Source organism: Grampus griseus, assembly GCF_964374135.1.
Source record: "Grampus griseus genome assembly, chromosome: 12".
NCBI lineage: Eukaryota > Metazoa > Chordata > Mammalia > Artiodactyla > Delphinidae > Grampus > Grampus griseus.
The window spans coordinates 25,498,922-25,508,015 of NC_139006.1; positions in this window are offsets into that span (position 1 = coordinate 25,498,922).

The window sequence follows — 9,094 nt, forward strand, 5'->3', positions numbered from 1 at the left end:
TCCTGGTAGAAAGCAACTTTAGCATGGTCACAATTCAGAGAGCAGCTTTGGTGGCCCAGTGAGCAGGTGTTGCTCTGTCTAACCTGAATGCCCCACCTTCTGGGAGCCAGAGGCCCCCTCGTTGGCCCCTCCCAGGACAGGGATCAGCCAGCCCTCAGGTTGGGGTGGGGGCCCAAGGGAGCCCTGCCTCGTGCAACACCTGGGCACTGAGCCATCCTCCCCTCTGGACTGGGCACTTTCAGCCTCTGCGAGTCCTGGCCCACTTCCTCTTCAGGTCACAGTCCCAAGAGGGCCACTAGCCAGGGACACTGATCTGGAAACCTCCGTCGCCTCCTCAAGCCTCAGCTTTGTCACTCGGTCATTATCTTTGTGCGTCCCTGGGCCTCAGTGTCCCCTCTGTACTGAGTCTGTTGCACTGAGTCTGTGCAGCCGCCACTGGAATTCTGGAGGTGCTGGGCAAACTGGGGCGTCTTGGGGCGATGCTGCCAGGGCTAAGGGCCCCTCCCCCCACCAGCAGGGAGGGGTGATTAAGTATTATTAGTATCTATTCTTAACAGTAAGTGGGCTGGGGAAGAATCAAGCTACTGATGCCAGCGCCTTCCTTATATGGAAAACAAAAGCCAGAGCTATTGAGCCCTGCTTTCACAGGTGGGGCGGCTCCCAGGCAGCAGGGGTGGGGGAGGCCCAGGAGAGGGGCCAGCGCCAGTGCTGAAATCCCAGGGGGAAACACGGCCTCCCTGACCCAGCCCACCCTCAGCATCCAGGACTAGGAACTGGTGTGTTTCAAGGGGGAAGAGCAACCGGGGGCAGGCCTCACAGGAGAAGCACAGGCTGTCTGTCTGGGGTCCTGGGTCACCTTCTAGTGACCCCTGTCCTCCTTGGGCCATCATGCGGCCCCACCATTGCCCCTTCCCCTGCAGCTAGAGTTCCACCGTGGACTCAGGTGTCCTGGCCACGTCTGCAGTATTCAGAGGGTGGGGGTATAGCTGCGCTGCTCCTGGGCCTGGCCCCGACCCGAGCCAAATGGAGACCAAGTGGGCCTTTGCAGAATGAGCTCTCGGGTTTGATTCTGGCGGCAGCCCCAAGCGGGCAGCCCCGGAGGCCTGCACTCTTCCCCAAGGCTCCACAGCTTTGCTAAATGCACCTGCAGCCTTGCCGAGGGTTTATCCATGCACATCTTGGTGCGCTTCCTGGAAGTGGTGTTCTGTGGGAGGAGGTCTTGTTCCCAGACAGGGTGGCTGTTTCCCCATCCAAGGGACAAGTCCCAGGGGCCTCTGTGCTCGTGTCAATAAACCACAAGCTCTGAACCCCACCCCCGAGTCCCGAGTCTTGCCTTCTTCTCTGACCTCCTCGCTCCTGGTCCCTGGCGACCAGGGTGTGTTTGGAAGCTGCTGGGGGATCATCTACCAATCTTGCAAAGTGAGCAGGTGATTCGGGAGAGTGCTGCTGGCCTGCAGCCCCTCTAGCCCACCAGCCAGCCTGGTTCCCGTCCCTGGGAGCCTGCCAGCACTAGCAGCAGGAAAGCTGTTCACTGCGAGCCTCTTCCAGGGGTGACAAGAGGGGTGTCAGGGGACTTCCCTGGTGGTCCAGTGGTTAAGAATCCGCCTTCCAACGCAGGGGACGTGGGTTCAATCCCTGGTTGGGAAAATAAGACCCCACGTGCCGTGGGGCAACTAAGCCTACCCACTGTAGAGCCCACGTACCACAACTAGAGAGAAGCCCGCGTGCTGCAACTAAGACCTGACGCAGCCAAAAATAAATACTTCTTTTTAGAAAAGTGGCGGGGGTGGGGGGTCTGGCCCCTGCGGAGCCTGCAGGAGTCCTCAGTGGCCCAGGGACTCTGAGGATGGAGACCCTCCCCCATCACACTCAGACAGGAGGTCCCATGTGCTCTGGCCGAGCTCAGATCTCAAGGGAACGTGGGAAACATCAAAAATGCCTGCACGCGGGGACTGCTGACCCACGGTGCCGAAATGCTGCCTGAACTCCCCAAGACAGGGGCAGGAGGAGGTGCTGGTGCTTTCAGGGGAGTTGGGCCAGCCAGCCAGGATGGCTTTGACACTGCCACCTCCAACCCTGCCCCCGTGCTGAGCCTTTGTCCCCTGCTCGCTCGCCTGCGCCTGCGTGCCCCCTCTCGCCTACCGTGGGCCTTGCATGTTGCCCCCAAATCACCCCTGAGGGCTTTCAGTGCCCCTCTGGCTCCAGGTGGCTTGGAGCAGTGGTCTCCCACCCTCCGGCCACGCAGCAAGGGAGGCAGCTTTATCTAGCTCCAGGCTGCCACCACGGGAGGCTGGGGCTCCCAACCAGGCCCTGGGCCCCCCCAGCCCCACCTACTCACCCCTCGCTCTCCCCCTGCCTGCCCCCTCTGCCTCCTCCAAAGCTCCCAGCAGAATCTGCCCAGCAGAACCTCATTCTTAAGTGTATGCTGTCTTGATTGTTCCCTAATGAGCTGCCCACGTGCTGCAGGCAGATAGTGGCACCCCCCACACTCACAGTCACACAGCTTGGAGCCTGCGGGTGGGGCTGAGTGGCCCCTGGGGCAGCTGGGCCTTATTCACCTGCTGGACCTGGACCAGGACCAGGCCAGCGTGATGGCAGCTGGGAGTGGGGGCTGCAGCAGGGGACGGACCTGCACCCAGAGGCCAAGTCCGGCACAGACAGCCGAGGGCACAGGGTATGCCTTGGTGGGGCTGGGGGTGGGAGGGGACTGGGTCTCGTGCCCACCAGGTGGGCGTTCTAGCCTGGGGGCGCCACTGACAGCCAGCAGAGCCGGGGAGACAGGCAGGAAGCCAGCTGGGAGGGCTGATGACTAGCCGGCCCCCCAGTTCCCTTCAGAGTGTCCCGGGGCTCCTAGCTGCCCACCCTGGTTCTGGACCAGTCAAGGACAGACCCTCCACCGGCCCCACCCAGGAAGCTGCACTTCATCCTGGGTCTGCTTCTGGGGACTTGAGCCTGGACATCTGGGCGCCCAAGGCCAAGGGGTGTGTGCAGCCTCCTCAGAGCAGCCTGGGGACCACTCCAGCCCCGGCAGAGGCTACCCCCAGGTGGTCTGAGACCACCTCCTCAGACCACTGTCTCCACCACTCCTTATGGCTGTGGCTGGGGAGACCACCTCCTCCTCCTCCCTTTTCTCCCCATCCCCTCCCCCTCTTTTCTTAAATTATAAAAGTAATATGACTACGGACAAAACTTGGAAAAGAGAGAAGAGGAAAAACAAGATTTGATTTTGGGTGTGGAACAAAATAGCCAAGTTAAGTGTTTAGAAACAAAACAAAACAAAAGCCTCTAGAAATGAAAGACACCTTTTTGCCTAGAAAGAAACAATATAAAGTTGCTGAAGATGAAAAAGATTAAATATAAGAGCCATAGGGACTTCCCTGGTGGCGAAGTGGTTAAGAATCCGCCTGCCAATGCAGGGGACACGGGTTTGAGCCCTGGTCCGGGAAGATCCCACATGTCACGGAGCAACTAAGCCCATGCGCCACAGCTACTGAGCCTGCACTCTCGAGCCTGCAAGCCACAATACTGAGCCCACGCGCCGCAGCTACTGAAGCCCATGCGCCTAGAGCCCATGCTCTGCAACAAGAGAAACCACTACAATGAGAAGCCCATGCACTGCAACAAAGAGTAGCCCAGCTTGCCACAACTAGAGAAAGCCCGCGCACAGCAACATAGATCCAACGTAGCCAAAAATAAATACATAAAAATAAAAGCCATAAATTTGAGCCTGAACTGCATGTACATGTTTCATTGGCAAAAACGGGCAGCATCTTGGTCCATTTAAGGCCTGTTGGTGTCGTCATGTTCTGCGTGAATTCAGGCCTCACAGATGAAGCTGGTTCTCAGCAGCTGCCTTTCCCGTCCAGCCTGGGTGGCCTCGCCGGGAGCCGTCCCTTGTCACGACTGCCTCTCCCAGCTTGGGCAGTTCTTCCATCAGGTGTTTGACATAAACACCAAGAAGCAATGTCATAGATTGGATGTAACTGATGATAATCAGTTACATCGTGCATCTCCCGACACATTAGTTCGTCTTGCTTGTCTTTTCTGAAAATGGGACTGTGCTGGCTGCATTCTTCTCCATGCCTTGTCACTCAGCGTCCTGTTTCTCAGATTCATCCATGTGGTGTGAGTTTCTGGCTTTTTGCAGAAACGGAGCTGCTGTGCACATTCTCAACTAGTGTCCTAGTGCCCATATGCCAGGAGTGTCATGTGGACACTTCTGACCCAACGTTTCCGAAACCCACTGCCCTTCCCCCCAGCTCCACCTCGGTTCAGGGATTGTGTCACCATCCTCCACACTGGTCCCCAGAACCTGAGAGTGGCCTCTGCCCACCCTCATCTCCAGGTGCTTCCTAGCCCCCTGAAGGAGGTCCATTGGACCTATTGTCCACATGGGGACACTGCTGAGAGCAAACGAGTGACTATTAATGACAGTTGGGACAACAGCAAACAACAGAATGTCTGATCACTGTGCATGGGAGGCGTGGACAGTGACTAGTGGGTGACCAGGGTCCTCACTGCCACTGTAGCCAGATATGGAACACAGCCTAGAGCTCTACCAGTTGTAGTCATTCACAGAGTGGACTCTTAGTGTTTGAAAATGCTGTTCCCAAATAATTTTAGTAAGATGAAATAGGGGGGCAAAAAGGAAATCTAAATAATTAGAAAAATGTAAAGATTAGGGCAAAAACTTAGGTGATGTTAAATGGCAAAAGCAAAATACAAAGTGTATTGAAAGCATGTATCTGATCGCCTACGTAAATGGACAAATGTACAAGGAGACATATCCAGTCTCCACACAGAGGAAAGGCTGAAAGGAATCACACTATGATTGCAATCGTGATTACCTACCTCTAGGTAGTCAGATTTCTATTGGCTTTCATATTACTATTTTTGTAATATTTTCCAAATGTTTGATAAGCATGTTTTACTTTTAAAATCAAAGCGGTCGGGGGGAGCTTTAACGCTGTTTAAAGAGACAGAAACGGTTCATTCCTTCACAATTGCTTGCTGGTCTAGACTTGGGGTGGAGAACAGGACGCAGGCCCCGCCTGGGCAGGCTCTGCTGTGGGCAGGGGCCCGAGGACCAAGCAGGTGGGCGAATGCCAGGAGGCCTGGCTATTTGGCGACACCTCCCCATCCGAGGAGGCAGGCTCAGGGAGCTCTGGAGACGGGGCAGTGGGAGAGTCGTGAGCTCGGGAACAAGGGCCTGGTGGCCAGTGACATTCTGAGTGCGCCTGGAGGCTGCTAGGCCATGTAATTGGCACTGAGCCTGTGGCTAAGACCTGAGACAGACACACAAACTCACGCGTGGGTCAGAGCAAGGGGTAGGGGCCATGGTAGAAGCGCTTAACCACATGCAAAGAGAAAAGGGAGGAACGGGAGGAACAGCATTCAGGGCGGAAGGAAGAGTAAGCCTACGGCCAGCCCGGGGAGGAAGAGTTTGCTGCCCCTGTGTTCTCTTGTGGTTTAGACACTACGTCTCCAGCAGCACCCCTCAACAGGGCCTATGCACCTGTGCCTCTGATGCCCTGGTAGCTCCTCGGCCTCCTCCTACCAGCCCTCAAAGCGCCACGACACTCAGAGAACACAAGGCCCCACTGCAGAGAAGCCTGGGGCAGTCCACTAGGGATTCCAAGATTGGGCAGTGCTAATCTGTGGTCCTAGAAGCCAAAACGGCTGGTTGCCTCTAGGTGAAGGATTGGCCGGAAAGGGGCCCCAGGAGAGGTTCTAGGTGATGGAAATAGTCTCCATTTTTATTTGGGTCTTGGTGACACAGATGAACACTTTTGTCCAAATTCAATAGACCACGTACTTAAGATCGGGACAGTTCGCTGTATGTAAATTACACCTGGATACAAAATAAAAAGGCTCAGGCCAGACTCTGGGTAACCCAGGCAGCGCGCTTGGGGGAGTCATGAAAGGTGGGAGGGAAGGCCTACCGGGGGAGGTGCCAGGCAGCAGGGCTATGGACGGAGCTCCAAGACGGCCACACGAGCAGGTGGACAGTGACAGTCAAAAGGCCAGTGGCCCAGGGTGCCGCGGTGGTTAGACCATGGCCGTGCTGAGGGACGACCACTGGGCCCAGAGAGCCAGCCACAAGGGAACCTGGGTGAACCCTCCAGGAGTTGGGGAGAGTCAGCACTTATTGTGCACCTACTGTGTGCCAGACCCTGGGCTGGAGAGGCGCGGCTCACTGAGTTACGCTGCGGCCCTGAAGGTCACTTGATCCCTGAGCAGAGGAGGAGCCCGAGGCTTAGGGCTGCAGCTGGCGTGAGGCAGAGCCCAGGCCGCCTTCTTCCAGAGTCAGAACTGAGCTTCCCACCTCTGGTCGCACGGGCTGTGGCTGGGACCCTACGGGACAGAGAGCTGCCTGGCTGCCTGCGGGGCTGGGTGAGAAAAGAGTCAGCCTGTTAGAAACCAGAACTGTGTGCGCCGGCAATTAGTCCTAAGCATGCTGTGCTGAAGTCTCAGGTCTCAAGAACTTTTAGAAGGGCAAACACAGGTGGAAAAGGTGGAGCACGTGGGGCCTGGGGTGGTGGGTGAGGGCCAGGGGCCTGGGATGCCGCACTGGGGTTTGTCTCGTGTCCTTCGTCAATGACAAGCCCCCTATGGTCTCTGCAACTGCATTCGCGTTGTGAAGAGCCCTCCGCGGTGGGCGGTGCTGCCTGGAAGGGGGCGTGACCGCTTCGCCCACTGGCCAAGGGACACAAGTGTTTGCCCCGCGTGTGCATGGAGGCTCCCGCGGCAGGGGAATCTGAGCTCCGCTCTGCACGCAGGGAGCCAGCGAATAAACCCTCTTCTTCCCCCTCCAGGCTCCTGCCAGCCTCCCCTTGCCAAGCCCGGTCCAAAGCTGCCAGCGGATGCAGCGCGGGGTTTTGAGGCAGCCGGTGGCTGGGAAGGGCATCATCACACATGACTGTAACCTTTGAAAACGGAATCTGGAGGTAAAAGGCTAAGTTATGGTACATTTTAATAATGGATTCCGATGTGTCTGGTTAGAAGATTGTGGTAGATTTATTAGGAAAAAAGCAATGAAAATATACAAAACTATCCCATTCGAATGTTTATTTATTTAACATTTTAATTATGTAAATATGCAAGTATGTTCTTAAAAGCACAGGAAAGAAGGGCAGGTACCTCTTGGAGGTGGAGTGGAGGGGCTTCTCTGCTCTGGCCCTCATGCCTTGTTTTACAGACTTTGCATGGTTTGAACTTGCAAAAATGAGCATGAATTTTTATTTTTATTTTTTCCACCTGCGGGGCATGTGGCATCTTAGTTACCTGGACCATGGATCGAACCCATGCCCCTTGCAGTGGAAGCATGGAGTCTTAACCACTAGACGGCCAGGGAAGTCTGAAATATTTTTATAATTTAAAAAATTCATGGGCTTCCCTGGTGGCGCAGTGGTTGAGAGTCCACCTGCCGATGCAGGGGACACGGGTTCGTGACCCGGTCCGGGAAGATCCCACATGCCGCAGAGCGGCTGGGCCCGTGAGCCATGGCTGCTGAGCCTGCGTGTCCAGAGCCTGTGCTCCGCAGCGGGAGAGGCCACAACAGTGAGAGGCCCACGTACCGCAAAAAAAAAAAACAAAAAACCCCACTACCATTTACAATAGCTCCAAAACACATGAAATACTTGCTATAAATCTAACAAAATATGAACAGGAACTCTATGCTGAAAACTACAAAATTCTGATGAAATAAATCAGAGAAGATCTAAATACATAGAGAGACAGGCTACGTGCATGGTTTGGAATAGTCAAAATAGTAGAGATGCCAATTCTCCCCAAACTGATCTACAACTTCAATGTTATTACAATAAAAATTCCAGTGGCCGAATTTTTAAAATAGATATAGACAAGCTGACTGTAAAATTTACATGGGAAGTCAAAGGAACTGAAACCATTCAAACAATTTAGAAAAATATGAATAAAATTGGAGGACTCACAGAACCTGATTTAAGACTTACTGTATAGTTGCAGTAATCAAGACAGTCTGGTACTGCCCCAAGGGTAGACAGATCAATGGAACTGGAAAAAATCCAGAAATCAGCTTTCACAAATGTAGCTAACTGATTTTTTGGTGATAAAATATCTAACATAAAATTTGCCACTCTAACCATTTTTTTTAAATAAATTTATTTATTTGTGGCTGCGTTGGGTCTTCGTTGCAGTGTGCGGGCTTCTCATTGCTGTGGCTTCCCTTGTTGCAGAGCACAGGCTCTAGGCACGCGGGCTTCAGTAGTTGTGGCTCGCGGGCTCTACAGCTCAGGCTCAGTAGTTGTGGTGCATGGGCTTAGTTGTTCCAAGGCATGTGGGATCTTCCCGGACCAGGGCTCAAACCCATGTCCCCTGCACTGGCAGGCGGATTCTTAACCACTGCGCCTCCAGGGAAGTCCCCTAACCATTTTTTAATTGTGGTTAAATATACATAACAAAATTTAGCACCTTGATCATTTAAGTGTACAATTCAGTGGTATTAAGCACATTCACAATGTTGTGCAGCCATCGGCACTATCTATTTTCAAAACATTTTCATCACCCCAAGTAGAAGCTCTACCCATTAAGTAATAACTCCCCAGTCTCCAGCCTACCTCCAACCCCTGGAACCTCGAATCTACTTTCCGTCACTACTAAATACTCATATAAGTGAAATCATAAATATTTGTCCTTTCATATCTGGCTTATTTCACTTAGCATAATGTGTTAAAGGCTCATCCATGTTGTGGAATATATGAGAACTTCATTTTTATGGTTGAATAACATTCCATTGTATGTATGTACACATTTTGTTTATCCATTCATGGATAAACATGTGAACAAACATGACATTTATGTTGTTTCCACACGTTGCCTATTGTAAATAATGCTGCTATGAACATTGAGTTCCTGTTATCAAATCTTTGGGGTGTGTATCAATACCTAGGAGTGGAATTGCTGATGATATGGTTATTGTATCTTTCACCTTTTGGGGAACTATCAAACTGTCTTCTACAGCAGCTGCACCATTTTATATTCCCACCAGTAAGGTACAGGGTTCCAATATCCCCCATGTTTGCCAACTCTTATTTTCTGTTTTTTTTTTTTTGCG